This window comes from Aquarana catesbeiana, linkage group LG03 (genome assembly GCF_042186555.1).
Source record: "Aquarana catesbeiana isolate 2022-GZ linkage group LG03, ASM4218655v1, whole genome shotgun sequence".
NCBI classification, from domain to species: Eukaryota; Metazoa; Chordata; class Amphibia; order Anura; family Ranidae; genus Aquarana; species Aquarana catesbeiana.
In genome coordinates, this window is record NC_133326.1 from 575,552,089 (window position 1) to 575,571,388 (window position 19,300).

Consider the following 19,300-nt stretch of genomic DNA (forward strand, 5'->3'; position numbering starts at 1 on the left):
GCCAATGCACTTGAGCATTAAAAGGAAAGATGTACTATCATTTATAAATGGTAAGGTTGATAATCTCCCAGAGACCAACAAGTTTTGAACTAGTAATTAAAGCTGATCTACGATAGTTTGGTTACACATTTTTTTCAAAACAGGTATATATCAAATCTTTTGCTCAGAATCACTTTTGGCATGGCTTCTAGCGGCCTCAGAGTTATGCCCCGTACACACGGTCGGATTTTTTGACGGAAAATGTGTGATAGGACCTTGTTGTCGGAAATTCCGACCGTGTGTGGGCTCCATCACACATTTTCCATCAGAATTTCCGACACACAAAGTTTGGGAGCAGGCTATAAAATTTTCCGACAACAAAATCCGTTGTCGGAAATTCCGATCGTGTGTACACAAATCCGACACACAAAGTGCCACGCATGCTCAGAATAAATTAAGAGACGAAAGCGATTGGCTACTGCCCCGTTTATAGTCCCGACGTACGTGTTTTACGTCACCGCGTTCAGAACGATCGGATTTTCCAAAAACTTTGTGTGACCATGTGTATGCAAGACAAGTTTGTGCCAACATCCGTCGGAAAAAAATCCATGGATTTTGTTGTCGGAATGTCCGATCAATGTCCGACCGTGTGTACAGGGCATTAGAGTTACGTCTTTGCGAATGGGTAAAAAAAATCATTAGGCTATTTCCTGTGTCTGTAAAATGTTTCTAATTGATTTAGAACAGAAATACTGCTTTTGGCCACTAGATGGTGCAGAGCAGGGATATGCAATTAGAAAACCTCCAGCTGTTGCAAAACTACTAGTCCCATCATGCCTCCGCCTTTTGGTGTCACGCTTGCGGCTCTCTGAACCTTGCTATGCCTCATGGGACTTGTAGGTCCGCTAATTGCATATCCCTTGTGTAGAGTATCTTCAACATTTCCTATAAGACTTAACGCCATCTAGTGGCCAGAAGTGGTATTTCCTGTTTTAAATCAATGAAAATCAATTGATCAGCACAGGAAATAGCCCAAATACTGTTTAACCACATGCCGACCGCCTGCCGTCGTTTGACTGCGGCAGAATGGCTCCCCTGTGCAAATCGCTGTAGCTGTACGGTGGCCACTTTAAGGGTATAGGGGGAGCGGACGCGGCGCCGCTTCACTGAGTAGCCGATGTGCGAGTCCATCGGTCGCGATCGCTCGTGACAGAGCAGGAACGTGCATCTGTGTATGTAAACACACAAATGCACGTCCTGTCAGGGGAGAGGAGACAGAACGTGTGTTCCTAGTATATAGGCACACTGATCAGTCTCCTCCCCCAGTCAGTCCCATCCCCCCACCATTAGAACACACAGTTAGGGAACACATTTAACCCCTTGATCGCCCCCTAGTGTTAACCCCTTCCCTGCCGGTGACATTTATACAGTAATCAGTGGCTTTTTATAGCACTGATCACTGTATAAATATCAGTGGTTTCAAAAAAATGTCAAAAGTGTCCGATCTGTCCGCCGCATTATCGCTAGTCCCGATAAAAATTGCAGATCGCCGCCATTACTAGTAAAAAAATAATAAACATGCCATAAATCAATAACCTATTTTATAAATCAATAACCTATTTTGTAGGCGCTATAACTTTTGCGCAAACCAATTACTATAAGCTTATTGCAATATTTTTTACCAAAAATATGTAGAAGAATACATATCGGCCTAAACTGAGGAATTTTTTTTTCTTTTTAAATTGGGATATTCATTATGGCAAAAATTAAAAAAGCAGTTCTTTTCAAAATTGGTGTTGTTTTTTTTGTGTATAGCGTAAAAAAAACAAAACCATAGAGGTGATCAAATACCACCAAAAGAAAGGTCTATTTGTGGGAAAAAAAGGACATCGATTTAATTTGAGTACAACGTGGCACGACCACGCAATTGTCAATTATAGCGACTTAGTGCCATATTGCAAAAAATGGCCCGGTCAGGAAGGGGGTAAATTCTTCCAGAGCTGAAGTGGTTAAAGGATAAGTTCACCTTTGTTCCTTTTTTTTTTTTCAAAATTCTGTCCCCCCCTATGTACCAATATAGCATTCATGTAGTTTTTTTTGCAAAAATATCAAAGCTTTCCATTAAACCTACAGTCACTTACTTCACTTGTCCTCATCCATATTTCCTTGTCAAAAGAAGTTTATTGAGTATACAATGTTATAAAGATACATAAAGATACATAAAGTAAGTTTACAAGGATCTATAAAGTAAGCTCATTGTTTTACAGTAGGGTTTATATAGGTAAATATCATGAAATTTCAAATATTAAACATTGGGTTCACGTAAACCTAAATTAAAGATATATATCTTTTCCTTAGTTACTTTTGTAGGTATTTAAATGATTTATACCTACTATACATATTGTTTACAAGTAGAGTGTATATAGGTCAAATAGATTCTGATAATGAGCTTTAATCGTAAGGTGGAGAAAAGGAAAGAGAAAGAAGAAAAAGGGTTGAAAGGTAGAGGTATGGTCCACAAGGTTGTCCCGCTCGTCAGTTTATTATTCTTTTTAGTTCTCTTTGAAGCCTTAGAATGGGTGTCTCTGTAAGTCATTTAATCTGTTACCATGGCAACATGACAGTGTCATTGAAATTTGACAGGAACTGTTGTTTTATCCAAGGATGCCAAAGTTTTTCAAATTTTGGAATTTGATTTTGATCGATGGCTACCATCTTAGCATGGGATATTGTATTATTCATTCTGTGAATTGTTTCTGCTAGTACCAATGTAGGAGATTTCCATGCCTTGGCCACTGTTTGTTTTGCAGCCGTTATTAGTTGGATCATAAGTTTGAATTGAGAGAGTGTTAACCATTCCGGTTTTAGATTAAGTAAAGTTAAATATGGATCTGGTTGTATTATTTTTTTAAATATTTTAGATGCAATCACGAAGACTTCCTTCCAGAAGGTTTGGATTACTGGGCACGTCCACCATATGTGTAAATATGTGCCTATTTCTGGGCATCCTCGAAAACAAAGAGTTGAGGTATTAGGTGAATATTTTGCCACTCTAGCGGGTACAAGGTACCAGCGAGTTAGGACTTTATAATTTGTCTCCAGTGCTAAGATGTTGGGTGAAGATGACTTAGATGTGAGCCATATATTAAACCAGTCCGTGTCTTCTAAAGTTCGTCCCAGGTCCTCCTCCCACCTCTGAACGTAAGAGGGTCTATTAAGATTTGCTACTCCATATAATTGATTATAAAGTGATGAAATTGTACCTTTAGCAAATGGATCTTTTGTACAGATTGATTCAAAAATGGATAATTGGGATATTGGTGTATCCCCCTTTAGGAATGGTGTATAGAAATTTTTGATTTGGAGATATCTAAATATCTCAGAGTTTGGTAGATCATATTTTTCTCTAAGCGATGGGAATGAAAGGAATGATTTAGATGCTATGAAGTCATTTAGTGTCTGAATGCCTGATGTTGTCCAAGCTTTAAAAGAATTTGGGTAGATCCATGCCGGATAAAAGGCCGGATTTCTGATAAAAGAAAGGAGAGGATTGTGTGGAGATTGTAACTGATATTTGGTTTTTAGTTTATCCCAGAGAGATAAGAAGTGTTTAGTTATGGGATTATGAATTTTAAAGCGGTCTTTAGGATCAAGCCATAATAAATTTGATATTAATAGAGGGTCATTTTCTGAAGCCTCTATAAATACCCATAATGGGATTTCCTGTTTTGCATGGTATTTGGACAGACTGGCCAAATGTGCTGCTCTGTAGTAGTTAGTAAAATTAGGGTATCCCAGGCCTCCTTTATTTTTGGGAAGATGTAGTGTGTGTATAGGTATACGTGGTTTAGAAGAGCCCCATATAAACGAAGTTGCTCTTTTTTGTACTATTCTCAAAAAATAGGAAGGAATTGGAATAGGGAGGACTCTGAATAGATAAAGCAATTTGGGTAGAATAGTCATTTTGATTGCATTAATCTTCCCTATCCAGGATAAAGGAAGTTGCGACCATTGTTTTATTAGATTTGTGATCTGTCTTAATACTGGAGGATAATTGGTTGAGAATAAGTCAGAATGAGATGCTGTTAAATGAATTCCAAGATATGGGATTGATTTTTCTGCCCATGTGAATGGGAGTGCAGCCCTAGCCGGGATCAATTCCATGTTTGTGAGTGAAATATTAAGCACTAGGCATTTCTTAGGATTAATCATAAGGCCGGATAGGGCTGCAAATCCATCAAGAGCTGGTATTAAGTTAGGACCAGAGACCTGTGGTGATGATAGAAAAAGTAATATATCGTCTGCAAATATACATAATTTGTGTGTAATACCTCCTACTTCAATGCGAGTTATAGTTTGGTTTGTTCTGATGTATTGGGCCATGGGTTCGAGTATAAGGGCAAATAATAAGGGAGATAATGGGCAACCCTGTCGGGCACCTCTTTCGATATTAAAGGCTTCAGATTTGTATCCAGCATATTTTATATAGGCTTTGGGTTTAATATATAATGCTTTGATCCATGTTAAAAAGTGGGGTCCAAAACCCCATTTTTGTAATGAATATTGCATATATTGCCAGGATACTGTGTCAAATGCCCTCTTAATATCGAGAGATAGAAAACATAAAGGGATTTTCCGTTTTTTAGCAATATGTGCCAATAACACTGCCCTGCGTATATTATCGCCTGCCTGTCTATTTGGCATGAAGCCTACTTGATCTCTATGTATTAATTTTCCTATAATGCTATTGAGGCGTTTTGCTATTATTTTTGCTAATAATTTAATATCGAGGTTTAACAGAGAGATAGGCCGATAATTCACACAGGAAGTATCATCAGAAAGGGGTTTTGGGATCATACAAACAATTGCCATTAGTGTTTCTTGCCGAAAAGAATGTCCATCTAGAAGTTTGTTAAAAGTTTCAGTGAGAATGGGAGAGAGTATTTCTGAGAATGTTTTATAGTATAAAGCTGAGTAGCCGTCTGGGCCTGGTCTTTTGTTAAGTTTTAGGTCTTTTATGGCGTTAGCAACTTCATCTATAGTTATAGGCTCATCCAAACTGCTTTTTTGATTCTGAGATAACTCAGGTAAGGTTATTTTTGAGAAGAAGGATTCAGCTTCTGTAGGATTAAATTCATTGTTTGTCTTGTATAAAGTTGCGAGATGTGAGTGAAATTTATGGACTATTTTAACTGGATTACAAGTGTAAACATTTTTTGATAATTTCAAACGTATTGGTTTGAAAGATTTGTTAGTTGAATTTAATGCCCGAGCCAAATATGTACCTGGTTTGTTTGTATTCATGTATTCAGTGAGAAATAGATCGTATTCCAATCTAGATTTTTCCAGATGAGATTTTGTACTCTGAGATGGATTATCTTGAAATGATATGTAGGCTGCATTAAAATTGAGTTCTAGTTTTTTTGCTAGATTTTTGCGTTCCCGTTTAAATAGTGCCATTTGTCTTTGTATTGTACCACGCAAGACAGGCTTATGAGCTTCCCACAGTGTTATTGGGGAGATGTCTGTTATTAATTGATATGTATTCCTTTAAAGCTTGTTCAATGGCCACCTGATGTAGTGGGTGTTTGAGCATTATGTCCGGTAAGTACCACGTTGGGTCATGCGCTTTTGGTATGGCTGAGGCTATAGTAGTGTATACTGCATTATGGTCAGACCACGGAATCGGAATTATATCTGATGCAATAATTTCTGGTATCATTCCTATTGTTAGAAAAATATGATCTATTCTGGTGAAGGTTTGATGAGGGTGCGAGAAATAAGTGAATTTCTTTTTCATTGGGTTACTTTCTCTCCATGAATCTACCAGATTGTATTTGGAAAGAAGTTGAGAAAAAGGTAATCTAGAGGTTATTTTGGATGGTGTAAAAGGTGATTTATCTAGAAATGGGAGGAGGACCTGGTTCGAATCCCCACACATTATCACTGTTCCTATTTTGTGTGTATTAATCACTTGTAATATATGTGAGAGGAATGGTGTAGGTTGTTTGTTAGGAGCGTAGTAGGAAATCACCGTGATTGCTGTATCCATTATATAACCCATGAGTATCAGGTATCTACCTTCTGGGTCTTTAATTTCTGATGATAAGGTGAATGGTGTGGATCGGTGAAATGCAATTAGAGTTCCCCTTTGCTTGGTACAGGCAGAAGCCATGTAAATTTGTTGATAAAAAGGAGAAATATATTTTGGAGTAGAATCTTTGGTGAAGTGTGTTTCTTGGAGGCATACTATGTGAGCCTTTTTGTTATGGAAAGTACGGAAGGCTTTGGTCCTTTTTTGAGGGACATTTATTCCCTGAACATTCAGGGAAAGTATATTCAGTGGTGCCATGGCAATAGATCAAATAGTTTTGACTTACTTTTTTTTATGCAGAGCTGACTGCGCAGATCAACCTGTGTGGACTGAAGAGATGAATAGATAGAAAAGAAACCAGTGAATTCTGGAGTAAAGAGTAAACAAAAAACATATGAGATTAGATGATACATTGTATAAATTATTTTTTGCAAGTAATCACAATTTACTCGTGAAAGAGAATAAATATCTCTCTCAGGGGAATAAGTGCCTTCGTCACACTCCCACATAATATGGTTGGGAGAATGAGGAGGGCTAATGGGGGTACACGGATCTTCCGCTTACAGGAGAGAAGTGCTATGTCAAAAGACATCAAAATGATGTTTCATTAATTGGAGTGCAGAATATAGTTTTTGTTGAAATGATTTATTCCAGGGTGGTTGTATATGGTTAGTCTTGCCCTAGGCTAAATAATTCAGTTAGAAAGGTACTGTTAATAACTTTGGTATTGATGAAGATAGTTTGAATTATTTTGGGATTTTAACCCTTTTAGAGTAAACAATTACATATTTTATTCATATGTAACTGTTTAGATATGTTAACTCATAAAATTGAGGTTGTATTGCTTCAGATTAGAATAAACAAAAACATAATTCTAGGAACTAGTTAGGTAATAATATATTTGTTTTAAGAAAAGAAAGAAAAAGCTTCCATTACTTCTGGATTATTGAACATATTTGTCCTAAAAAGTAATAAATCTATTGTTATTACCTGATAATATATAACTGAACAAGAATTTCCTTATTTCACTTATATATTCTAAGGCTATATGAATCAGAAGTAATAAGAAATATAACTGGAATGTAACATGATCCCACACAGTGTGTGACTATCAGAATGCAGTTACATTCAGTTATAAATATAGGTTTTTTATAGAGAACCATCTCTTAGTATAATAAATGAAGAGAAATCAGGAATTAGGATGTCAGTCCATTGAATCTTCTTGGTCCATGGATGATGTGGCATAACGGCCTCTTTTGTGAGAATGATGATTCCCATTTTGTTCTGAAATTTTCTGGGTGCTGCCTGAAGGTGAAGATGACGCCATTCTTCTGCGTGTGGGAGTGTTGCTGCTTGTGGGTTCTGTCAGATTTAATTTTAAAAGGGTTTGTTGTAGTTCATCTGCTGATCTGCTTCTGTAAATTGTACCTTGGTAGTTAAATCTAACTGAAAAGGGGAAGCCCCATTGATACATAATGTTGTGGCGTTGCAGTTCCATTAGTTGGGGTTTCATGGATCGTATTTTAGTAATAGTAAGTTGGGATAGGTCAGCAAAAATTTGATAATTGTGTCCTTGAAAATTAAGTTCCTTTTTTTCTCTTGCAGCAATTAGTATTTGTTCTTTCGTTCTGTAATAATGAAATTTTGTGATTATATCACGTGGGGGTCCATTTTTCTTTTTGGCTGTGAGGGCTCTGTGTACTCTGTCCAGTTCTAAACGTTCAATAGGGATATCTGGCTTTAGTTCTTGTAATAGAGCAGTAATAGTAGATTGCAGGTCTGTCACAGTTTCAGGTATTCCCCTTATGCGCAAGTTTGAACGTCTGGCTCTATTTTCGTAATCTTCGAGCTTAGTTTGAAGTATTAAATTCTCTTTTTTTAATTGTTCCAATTCTGTTATATTTTCTTGGGTTGTAATTTCAATTTCATCCATTTTTATTTCTAAGGCTGCGGTGCGGTTTCCCAGCTCTCTTATTTCTTTGGTTAGGCTTTTTGTTATTTGGTCTGAGGTTTGTTTTAAAGCCTTATGAAGCATCTTTTCAAATTGTAATAATATTACTGGGGATACTGAGGAGGCTTGTGGAGAAGTTTGTGAGAGGATTTGTTCTGTATCTGACTCAAATGGAGAGTCTTGCTGTGACATTTTCTGTCTGTGAGAGCGCCCTGATGCTGTATCTTGTGAGGTGACTGGAGCTGCTTCAGCTGCAGTGAGTGCCTGTGAGCTCTTTGTGAGGTGATTTTTATTTCTGCCACGGTTTCCTCCCAGTACCATATTTCCTGCCCAAACTTTCACAGTTTGTTCCCTGGGGCAAAAAGGTTCAAATGGATACCTTTTGAGCCTGCAGGCTCCGCTTTGTCCTTCTCTTCTCTCCTCAGGGGTGTGGAGCTCTAACAATGCATGTCTGCTCTGCTAGGCTCCGCCTCCTGCCCCCCCTCATCCATATTTCCAAACATATCCATTGCTTCTTCCATACTTCCTGGACAGATTAGTGGTCATAACACAGGAAGGAGTTGACCAGCTCACCTCATTAGCACACACCCTGCATCATCCACCCGCCTACCTACCCACCTATTCTCAGCTGTACGTTTGTTAAATGAAATGCGATCAATCATTGATCACCCTTCTCACCAAAGACACAATATACAATCTGATTGCATAGTGTATGGCCATATTTATACAAGTACATAGAAGGGAGTGGACAGAAACACTCAGCTGTCAAGCCCCGTTTCACAACTCTGCATAGCGGAACTTGCATTCCCATAGGCGTTTTTTTTTTTTGATGAGGGGGAGGTGTTTTGGAGCATTTTCACTCATCACGCATAGGGGAGCCCATCCACCTGAATGGGCTTCCCTACACACAGCAATCTCCCCAAAGAGGCTTAAGAACTTTTTTTGAAGTGGAGCTTGGTGCGTTTTTTAATGCAATTTTTGGTGCAGTGCAGTTCTGAAATGCAAAGGAAAGCACAGATGTGAATGGAGCCTCATTGTTCTTGTGTTATCACACCAATTTCACTTTCAGGACCCATTCACATCTAGCATAGTGGAAGCGAATGTTTTGTGTCTCGTTTTTCCTGTGACACTCATATGGGATGCACTACATGTGGCTCATGGGACATTTTGGCGCTTTGTGGGTTGGATACGGCAATGGATACGTTTGGAAACATGGATGAAGACAAGTAAAGTAAGTGTCTGTAGATATAATGGAAAGCTTTGATATTTTTGCAAAAAAAGTACATGAATGCTATAATGGTGCATAGGTGAGCTGGAATTTAAAAAAAAACAAAGGTGAACGTATCCTTTAATATCTCCACAGTAACAAGCAAAATCCTCGAAATCTGAGTGAACATGCCATACTTCATTCACTAGGCTTTCCACATCCTCACAAATATAATTGAAGAAGGAGAAGCAGATGTTGGAGAAATTGACTTTACCTTCCATTATATTTCACTGAAGCGTAAACTGTCAAGTTTATTCATTGAGAAATTAGCTATTCTTTTTCTTTATGTGAAGGGTGTGTGCTTTTTTGGTGTATCTAGGGTAGTTTCTTTTTTATGTAGTGCTTTTTATATTTGTTTCATTTTTTTAAGTTTACTACTTGGAAAAAAACTAAAATAGTGAGACTGTGGAGGAGGTCCAGGATAGTTTAAATTAGCATCCATAACCCCTAGGAATCCTTTAAAGCCCAGATGTGATAAATGTAATAAAAGAGCATTTGAGAACAGGCAAAGACCTATTTTCATGCTAAAGCATTCAAGTGACTAATAGTTGGCTGTATTGGCATCCACTTTGAGTAAATAGACAGTGAAACCTACATAAAAGAAACGTTAACTGTTCAGGTTGCTTATTACAAGGAAATTGGAACCTTTCTATTTGCTACCCCAGTAATACCTGGCATTACCTTCCCGTGCAATTTACTGCTGAGAACCTGCAGTGATCTTCTCCATTAAACTCAGTGACAAATCTTTGACCCCTTATTTCACAAAAGAAACAACAATCTAGCTGCAGTTTCAACAGATCTAAAATCAGAGCACATACTGTAGAAATGTTCTAAAATATAGTCATTATAGGGTCCATTATATCAATAATCAATTTTAATTTTTTTATACAACAGACACTTAGGCATTTATAGGAACAAAAAAAAAAAAAAGAGCACAATACCTTTTGGACATCAGACACAGAAATGTCACACTGGGGTTGATTTACTAAAGGCAAATCCACTTTGCGCTACAAGTGCACTGAAAGTGCACTTGTAAGTGCAGTTGCTGTAGATCGCTGTAGATCTGAGGGGAAGCTATGAGATGAGGTGAAGCTCTGCTGATTTTATCATTCAATCATGTGCAAGCTAAAATGCTGTTTTTTATTTCCCTTGCATGTCCCCCTCAGATCTACAGCGACTGCACTTCCAAGTGCACTTGCAGTGCACTTGTAGTGCAAAGTGGATTTGCCTTTAGTAAATAACCCCCACTGTATATTGATCCATAAATCATATAAAGTCATATAAACAAATTCGAAAAAAAAATGGAAAGTATTCCTGTTGTGAATGTATGACTCTATAGTTATATATATTTGCATAATCCTTTAGTATAGATCACTTCCAAACCATAATATTACATAGCTGTTTCTATTGTCTCTGTTGGATACTGCTCCAAGTAAGCGCATATGAAAAATAGGGAAAATACTAATAAATATATATACAGTATCTCACAAAAGTGAGTTCACCCCTCACATTTTTGTAATATTTTATTATATCTTATAAAAAACCCAATTAGCCATTTACCCTCTCCGGTGTCATGTGACTCGTTAGTGTTACAAGGTCTCAGGTTTGAAGGGGGAGCAGGTGTGTTAAATTTGGTGTTATCACTTTCACTCTCTCATACCGGTCACTGGAAGTTCAACATGGCACCTCATGGCAAAGAACTCCCTGAGGACCTGAAAAAAAAAGAATTGTTGCTCTACATAAAGATAGCCTAGGCTATAAGAAGATTGCCAAGACCCTAAAACTGAGCTGCAGCACGGTGGCCAAGACCATACAGTGGTTTAACAGGACAGTTTCCATGCAGAACAGGCCTCATCATGGTCAACCAAAGACGTTGAGTGCACTTGCTCAGCGTCATATCCAGAGGTTGTCTTTGGGAAATAGACGTATGAGTGCTGCCAGCATTGTTGCAGAGGTTTAAGGGGTAGCCTGTCAGTGCTCAGGCCATATGCCGCACACTGCATCAAATTGGTCTGCATTTCTGTCGTCCCAGAAGGAAGCCTCTTCTAAAGATGATGCACAAGAAAGCCCGCAAACAGTTTACTGAAGACAAGCAGACTAAGGACATGGATTACTGGAACCCTGTCCTGTAGTCTGATGAGACCAAGGTAAACTAATTTGGTTCAGATTGTGTCAAGCATGTGTGGCGGCAACCAGGTGAGGAGTACAAAGACAAGTGTATCTTGCCTACAGTCAAGCACGGTGGTGGGAGTGTCATGGTCTGGGGCTGCTTGAGAGCTACAGTTCATTGAGGCAACCATGAATGCCAACATGTACTGTGACATACTGAAGCAGAGTATGATCCCCTCCCTTTGGAGACTGGACCGCAGGGCAGTATTCCAACATGATAAGGACCCCAAACACACCTCCAAGACGACCACTGCCTTGCTAAAGAAGTTGAGGGTAAAGGTGATGGACTGGACAAGCATGTCTCCAGACCTAAACCCTATTGAGCATCTGTGGGGCTTCCTCAAATGGAAGGTGGAGGAGCACAAGGTCTCTAACATCCACTAGCTCTGTGATGTCGTCATGGAGGAGTGGAAGAGGACTCCAGTGGCAACCTGTGAATCTCTGGTGAACTCCATGCCCAAGAGGGTTAAGGCAGTGCTGAAATATAATGGTGGCCACGCAAAATATTTACACTTTGGACCCAATTTGGACATTTTCACTTAGGGGTGAAATTGCCAGCGCTGCCAGCGGTTTATACATTAATGGCTGTGTGTTGCGTTATTTTGAGGGGACAGCAAGTCTACACTATTATACAAGCTGTACACTCACTACATTACATTGTAGCAAAGTGTAATTTCTTCTGTGTTGTCACATGAAAAGATAGAATAAAATATTTACATATATGTGAGGGGTGTACTCACTTTTGTGAGATACTGTATATATATATATATCACCTATTATAGGGTCCAGTTTAAAATATGGAAAAAAAAGCTCAATGTTTACTCCATAAAAAAACTAGATGTATTTAATGTTTTTAGGTCAAATATTTTAATGGACTTTAGTAAAATTGTTTGTTTGCTGGTATGCTGCTTTAGCTATTGTTAGTGCAGTGCATCTAATTAGACTGCAGGGGTCACTGTTTAGGTTCTGTTGTAAGACATTGTTTTGTAAGACATTACTTTGGCCTGCAGATGTCACTGTTTCAGTAACTGTGGGAAAATGTTTGTTTTAGTTTACAGGTGTCACAGTTTGGGCTCTCTCACATTGGTGGCCGGGGCAAGGTAAAAATAGGCATCTAAGCTGCAGTTTTACCTCCCCACCAGCCACCCACCTGAATCCTAACATTACAGTGTGGCCCCGCAAAGTAAAATTGCTGTTTTGCAAATAAAAAGATAAAAGTTTTAGTTTACTTTTATATTATTTATTTGCTTGCATACAGCGAAAACTCAGTATGATTACTTTCCACTCAAAATTGGTAGTTTTTTCAAAGACAAGATTCTTTTTGTGATTTTTTGTAGCAGTGACACACCATAATTATATGTTTGAAGCACCAGAGACAATATACACTAGCTAAAAAAGAAAAAGAAAACTGAACGCTATCAACTTCATGCAGACAGTGTAAAAAAAAAAGTCACATAGCTTAGTTTGAAATCTTTTTTATGAGTACTATACTGTATTGCGTACAAAGTTTAACAAAATGTCAACCCAGAGTGAACCAAAACACCTCACAACCACAAACCCACATTTCAGAGATGAGGCACTTCTCAAATGAATTCAAAAAATGACAGTCATATTTTAGAAAGAAAAGCCAAACATATGGCACAGTAACTAGAAAATATATAGGTATTTTACTTGGGGTCCAGGCCAGCAATTTAAGGAGAAATAAGTATTTTTTCTTTTCAAGAAAAGAGTATATTTCTTTGACAGCAGCCATAAATATTATATATACTTGCTGCACATTATGCAAGCAATTGTACTTGGGCACTATGTTGGAGGAAGAGATGTGGCATATTTTATTGTGCAAAAGAAATCAGTTTATTATGCCACAATCAATAGCCAGAAATGTTTCATGGACATGCTGCACACCATGTAAGCATTTTTACCAATGGATGACAGAGAGGCAGGTTGGGATAAAAATAAGAGTGTGCTTTTTCAGAGCCAAATGCCAGGAAAATCCAACTGGACAGTATGTATTCCTTTTTTGCTAAGATGCAATATAAGAGGGAGATAGCAGGCACATTTTATCTGGAGTAAACAAATAACAGACTGCAAAATTTTTCAAATCTAGAGTAGAGATTTTTAAGCCTTTTTGATAGTCTGCTATTTCAGAGGAAGTTAGCAGATTTCATGTGTAAAAAAAAATATATTTTTTAATTTAAAAAAACTGAAGACTGAAAAAATGTACTGATTTGAAGCACTCTTTTTAATCCTTTATTGCATAAGTCGCAATTTTTGAGGGAGAGAGAAATCAGATTGAATCTGGACTTAAAAAATTAGTGTCTTTTTTTCTTATGCTAGTTTATGCTCATTTGCAGACTAAAGGATTATTCGTCGGTCGACAGCGAATTGGCCACTAACTGACAGAATAAACTTGTTTAAGTGATTATTTCCATGATCATAAGGACCGCTGGATAATAATAAAAACATATATATATTATACAAGACAGAATATTCTTATCGTTTTGATTATAACATACACATATAAAATTAAAAATAATTTACTTAAGCGCTATTATGAAAAAATGTAGGAACTTATTAAATAATGAATTCAGCTGCAGCTATTCAAATGTGCTCTGACACCACATACTTAAAAGTTAAATACAATTAATAGTGCGCTAAACCCAAAATAAACACGCGGTGCATAATATCAGACATTTTTAAATCATTGCTTAAACACGGAAAACATATTAAGCTGAACGTAGGGAGGGTCCCTGTTTAAAATTTACATCTGATTCAAAGTTTATTTTTGGAAGGTGAGCAGAAAATTCACACTGAGGTGGTGGTGATTTTTCTTTCATTTCACTATATATATTTTTTTTATAACCTATGGTCATAGGTAGGGGCGTTGCTAGGTGGCAAAAAGACCAGGGGCTTCAGCCCGAAGTCCAAGGCCGGCACGGGGGGAGGGCCTCTAGTGGCGCTGGGTTTTTTTGGTTGGGCGGAGGGGTTGTGTGGTTGTGTGGCGGGGGGTACGCTGACTTGCTGGTTGCTGCCTGGCTTACCAGTGCCCATCAATGCTGACCACTAAACTGACCTACCTACCTGACACACACTGACCTACCTGACATACACACACTGACCTACCTACCTGACATACACTGACCTACATACACTGACCTACCTGACATACACTGACCTACATACACTGACCTACCTGACCCACATACACTGACCTAGCTGACATGCACTGACCTACCTGACTCACACTGACCTACACTGACCTACATACACTGACCCACCCACACTGACCTACCTGACCCACACCTACATACACTGACCCACACACACTGACCTACCTAAACCACACTGACCTACCTGACCCACATACACTGACCTATCTGACATGCAGTGACCTACATACACTGACCTACCTGACTCACACTGACCTACACTGACCTACATACACTGACCCACCCACACTGACCTACCTGACTCACACTGACCTACATACACTGACCCACACACACTGACCTACCTAAACCACACTGACCTACCTGACCCACACTGACTGGGTTAGACACAGGCAGGGGTGGTGAGGGGGGGTTAGACACAGGCAGGGGTGGTGAGGGGGGGTTAGACACAGGCAGGGGTGGTGAGGGGGGGTTAGACACAGACAGGGGTGGTAGAGGGTTAGACACAGGCAGGGGTGGTGAGGGGGGGTTAGACACAGGCAGGGGTGGTGAGGGGGGTTAGACACAGGCAGGGATAGAGGAGGAGGGTTAGACATACACAGGCAGGGGTGGTGGGGGGGTTGGACACAGGCAGGGCTGGTGAGGGGGGTTAGACACAGGCGGGCTGGTGAGGGGGGTTAGAAACAGGCGGGCTGGTGAGGGGGGGTTGGACACAGGCAGGGGTGGTGAGGGGGGTTAGACACAGGCAGGGGTAGAGGAGAATGGTTAGACATACACAGGCAGGGGTGGTGAGGGGGGGTTAGACACAGGCAGGGGTGGTGAGGGGGGGTTAGACACAGGAAGTGGTGGTGAGGGGGGGTTAGACACAGGCAGGGGTGGTGAGGGGGGGTTAGACACAGGAAGTGGTGGGGAGGGGGGGTTAGACACAGGCAGGGGTGGTGAGGAGGGTTAGACACAGGCAGGGCTGGTGAGGGGGGTTAGACACAGGCAGGGGTGGTGAGGGAGGGTTAGACACAGGCAGGGGTGGTGAGGGGGGGGTTAGACACAGGCAGGGCTGGTGAGGGGGGGTTAGACACAGGCAGGGGTGGTGAGGGGGGGTTAGACACAGGCAGGGGTGGTGAGGGAGGGTTAGACACAGGCAGGGGTGGTGAGGGGGGGGTTAGACACAGGCAGGGGTGGTGAGGGGGGGTTAGACACAGGCAGGGGTGGTGAGGGGGGGTTAGACACAGGCAGGGGTGGTGAGGGGGGGTTAGACACAGGCAGGGGTGGTGAGGGGGGTTAGACACAGGCAAGGCTGGTGAGGGGGGTTAGACACAGGCAGGGGTGGTGAGGAGGGTTAGACACAGGCAGGGGTGGTGAGGGGGGGTTAGACACAGGCAGGGGTGGTGAGGGGGGGTTAGACACAGGCAGGGGTGGTGAGGGAGGGTTAGACACAGGCAGGGGTGGTGAGGGAGGGTTAGACACAGGCAGGGCTGGTGAGGGGGGGTTAGACACAGGCAGGGGTGGTGAGGAGGGTTAGACACAGGCAGGGGTGGTGAGGAGGGTTAGACACAGGCAGGGGTGGTGAGGGGGGTTAGACACAGGCAGGGGTGGTGAGGGGGGGTTAGACACAGGCAGGGGTGGTGAGGGGGCAGGGGTGGTGAGGGAGGGTTAGACACAAGCAGGGGTGGTGAGGGGGGGTTAGACACAGGCAGGGGTGGTGAGGGGGGGTTAGACACAGGCAGGGGTGGTGAGGGGGGGTTAGACACAGGCAGGGGGGGTGAGGGGGGGTTAGACACAGGCAGGGGTGGTGAGGGGGGGTTAGACACAGGCAAGGCTGGTGAGGGGGGTTAGACACAGGCAGGGGTGGTGAGGAGGGTTAGACACAGGCAGGGGTGGTGAGGGGGGGTTAGACACAGGCAGGGGTGGTGAGGGGGGGTTAGACACAGGCAGGGGTGGTGAGGGGGGGTTAGACACAGGCAGGGGTGGTGAGGGGGGGTTAGACACAGGCAGGGGTGGTGAGGGAGGGTTAGACACAGGCAGGGGTGGTGAGGGAGGGTTAGACACAGGCAGGGCTGGTGAGGGGGGGTTAGACACAGGCAGGGGTGGTGAGGAGGGTTAGACACAGGCAGGGGTGGTGAGGAGGGTTAGACACAGGCAGGGCTGGTGAGGAGGGTTAGACACAGGCAGGGGTGGTGAGGGGGGGTTAGACACACGCAGGGGTGGTGAGGGGGGGTTAGACACAGGCAGGGGTGGTGAGGGGGGTTAGACACAGGACAGGCAGGGGTGGTGAGGGGGGGTTAGACACAGGCAGGGGTGGTGAGGGGGGGTTAGACACAGGCAGGGCTGGTGAGGGGGGGTTAGACACAGGCAGGGGTGGTGAGGAGGGTTAGACACAGGCAGGGGTGGTGAGGAGGGTTAGACACAGGCAGGGGTGGTGAGGAGGGTTAGACACAGGCAGGGGTGGTGAGGGGGGGTTAGACACAGGCAGGGGTGGTGAGGGGGGGTTAGACACAGGCAGGGGTGGTGAGGGGGGGTTAGACACAGGCAGGGGTGGTGAGGGGGGGTTAGACACAGGCAGGGGTGGTGAGGGGGGGTTAGACACAGGCAGGGGTGGTGAGGGGGGGTTAGACACAGGCAGGGGTGGTGAGGGGGGGTTAGACACAGGCAGGGGTGGTGAGGAGGGTTAGACACAGGCAGGGGTGGTGAGGAGGGTTAGACACAGGCAGGGCTGGTGAGGAGGGTTAGACACAGGCAGGGGTGGTGAGGGGGGGTTAGACACAGGCAGGGGTGGTGAGGGGGGGTTAGACACAGGCAGGGGTGGTGAGGGGGGGTTAGACACAGGCAGGGGTGGTGAGGGGGGGTTAGACACAGGCAGGGGTGGTGGAGATGAGATCAATGGTGCTGACACTTACTTTCTCTTAGTGTCAGCCGCGCTTCCAGCGATCCCTCTTTCATCAGGGGGTCTCAGTGCACAGCAGGAAGCTCCTCCCCTCCGCTGTTAGCCGTCAGCTGACTTTCTCTTGTTGTCCCGACATGTCAGCAGCAGTAGGGGGGAGCCGTGGAAAGGATGGGCGGCGGTCCGCTGTGCGGGTATAGCAGCGAGTTCTCTGCCGTCACCTCTAAAAGCAGCGGCGCCGCCCAGGCCACCCTCACAGCGGGATAAGAAGTGGAGCGATCGGCGGGAGTTCCGCCACCATCTTCTTAGGCATCAATGTGCCGCCCCTCAGAACATGCCGCCCGGGACCCATGGTCCCACCAGGTCCCATGGTAGGGCCGGCCCTGCCCATGAGCACTAGCGCGGAGGAGGAGGAAGTGCAATCCTCCTCCGCTTTCAATGCTGGGAAGTGTGAGCACAGTGGGCAGTGACGTCACTGGTTGCTAGCCGCTAGGCGGTTATAGCAACCAGTGACCAAAAGTAGAGTCAGGCGGGGGTGGAGGCGGAGCCGGAGCCAGCGCTACCACGGCGCAGTCCGCCCCTGTCCCCGGCATTCTAGGACCGGGACAAGAGACTCGGGGCTATTAGCTCCAGGCTCGGGGCTGTAGCCCCAATAGCCACCCCCTAACGACGCCTCTGGTCATAGGAGGAAGGATTATTATATTTATTCTGTTATTTTTTAAGTTTCTCAAGCAATTTCATGCGTATGGACCTTTCCTTACATGTGTATGTAATATTATGCACTGTGTGTTTTTTATTTTGGGTTTAGCGCACTATTAATTGTATTTAACATACACATATACACTTTCATTGAAACGTTAAAAGCTTTTGCTTCGGATCCATCAAAATCTTCGGTAAAGTTGGGTCTACTAACTGTGGAACAATCTTTTAGAAAACGACCAGTTTCGGCCCGAAATTCTGTGCTTGTATGGCCAGCATTAGACTGAAAATGGCAAAATGTTACAGATTTGCACCAGAGCTATTGAGCCTTTTGGGCCAGGCTGCAATTTCAGACAAATTGTGGCATCTGGAAATAAAGAATCATGATGAGTGTTTTTTGTTTAAGATTGGAAATATAAAAATTTCACATGTTTGCATCACAGCTATTTAAGCAGTATTAAACCCAAAATTAAAAAAAAAATAATTTTGGCTTTTCTTTACCTTTATTTTCACCTGGTAATCTCACCAGTAACAGACTTCCTGTCTTAGGGTGTCTTTATTTTGGGTGGAGGAACAACACCCTTGGAAGAGACACCCTTGGACAGCAGTCTTCTCAGTTTGGGGAGAGGGTAGTATTACAGTAGATGCACTAACAGATTTAGATGACGTTGATTAGCAAATTAAATCTAATACCCACTTAACACTTTTTAATCAGTTACAACGTTTTTTTTTTTCTTTTGGGAAAATGTTTTACATAAATAAATTAAAAATGACTGTTGTAAGTAGCCCTGCCAGTGTTAAATAGTTTGTCTCAACACTCTTAAAGCAGTTCTAAAGTGGTTCTAATGCATTAAGATGAAAAGCCTTCTGTGCTTCAGCTCCCCCCCCCCAGACCAACCCCTTTTCCTTACCTGAGCCCATCCAATCCAGCAATGTGGACAAGCAATTGGCTCCCACTGCTGTCAATCAAATCCAATGACACAGGAGTGGGGGGTGGGGCTGAGTCCCGCTGTCTGTGTCAATGGATGCAGCAGCGGGACTTGAGAGGAAGCACGCATGGGTGCCCCCAGGGTAAGCCAATCTCCCTGGGGGC